The sequence below is a fragment of the Phyllobates terribilis genome, unplaced genomic scaffold, assembly GCF_046119375.1.
Source record: "Phyllobates terribilis strain yellow unplaced genomic scaffold, ASM4611937v1 Scaffold_7935__1_contigs__length_34195, whole genome shotgun sequence".
Taxonomy (NCBI): domain Eukaryota; kingdom Metazoa; phylum Chordata; class Amphibia; order Anura; family Dendrobatidae; genus Phyllobates; species Phyllobates terribilis.
Genome location: NW_027370675.1, coordinates 10,001 through 11,708, shown reverse-complemented (window position 1 = coordinate 11,708; position 1,708 = coordinate 10,001).

The following is a 1,708-nucleotide window of genomic DNA, read 5'->3' as shown; positions in this document are numbered from 1 at the left end:
ACGGAGGTGAAAACCAGCTTAAATGAGTCGAAATGTGTCGGGGCTGAGAGGTACCTCTCTCTCATATATTCTGCCGGTGGTGTGCACAACTGGGTCTTTGCATGGAGTGTCACCCTATACCCACTTTAGGGACGCATGCAAAAAAGTGCCCGATCGCCTGGAACTGTCAGGCGGATTCGGCTCCCTGGAATTTCCTCATTCTGGTTCTTTTCACTTTTTGTCTCTTTTGCGACATCTAGTGGGCAGGCTGCATTACTGCAACAGGGGACACCTCAAAACGCTTGGAACTGGGGAGCGGGCTCAATTTACAAACGTTTGCGGGTCCTGGAAGTCAAAATTGTGACTTCTGAAAACGACTAAGTATCAAGGACTCATCGCGCGAATCGCTCTGGAACTGAAATCGGATGCGCGCACTGACATGCTCCCCTCTCTGGAAGTCTGACACAAGTTGAAAAATTTTCTAAGTCCCCAAAAATTTTTTTTTTCAACTTTTTTTTCAATTTTCCCCCTGTGGGATATATATTTTACCCACACTTTTTGGAGCCCTCCTGGGATGCCCTCTACCATACTAGAACCTCATTTTGTGGAAGTTTTCACAAATTGTGAAATTTTCAAAAAAGTCAGAAATTTTGCAAAAACGACTAAGTATCAAGGACTCATCGCGCGAATCGCTCTGGAACTGAAATCGGATGCGCGCACTGACACGCTCCCCTGTCTGGAAGTCTGACAAAGTTGAAAAATTTTCTAAGTCCCCAAAAATTTTTTTTTTCAACTTTTTTTCAATTTTCCCCCTGTGGGATATATATTTTACCCACACTTTTGGAGCCCTCCTGGGATGCCCTCTAACATACTAGAACCTCATTTTGTGGAAGTTTTCACAAAATTGTGAAATTTTCAAAAGTCAGAAATTTTGCCAAAACGACACAAAATTGTGAAATTTTCAAAAAGTCAGAAATTTTGCCAAAAACGACTAAGTATCAAGGACTCATCGCGCGAATCGCTCTGGAACTGAAATCGGATGCGCGCACTGACACGCTCCCCTGTCTGGAAGTCTGACAAAAGTTGAAAAATTTTCTAAGTCCCCAAAAATTTTTTTTTTCAACTTTTTTTCAATTTTCCCCCTGTGGGATATATATTTTACCCACACTTTTGGAGCCCTCCTGGGATGCCCTCTAACATACTAGAACCTCATTTTGTGGAAGTTTTCACAAAATTGTGAAATTTTCAAAAAAGTCAGAAATTTTGCAAAAACGACTAAGTATCAAGGACTCATCGCGCGAATCGCTCTGGAACTGAAATCGGATGCGCGCACTGACATGCTCCCCTCTCTGGAAGTCTGACACATGTGTGAAAATTTTCTAAGTCCCCAAAAATTTTTTTTTTCAACTTTTTTTCAATTTTCCCCCTGTGGGATATATATTTTACCCACACTTTTGGAGCCCTCCTGGGATGCCCTCTAACATACTAGAACCTCATTTTGTGGAAGTTTTCACAAAATTGTGAAATTTTCAAAAAGTCAGAAATTTTGCCAAAAACGACTAAGTATCAAGGACTCATCGCGCGAATCGCTCTGGAACTGAAATCGGATGCGCGCACTGACACGCTCCCCTGTCTGGAAGTCTGACACATGTGTGAAAATTTTCTAAGTCCCCAAAAATTTTTTTTTTCAACTTTTTTTCAATTTTCCCCCTGTGGGATATATATTTTA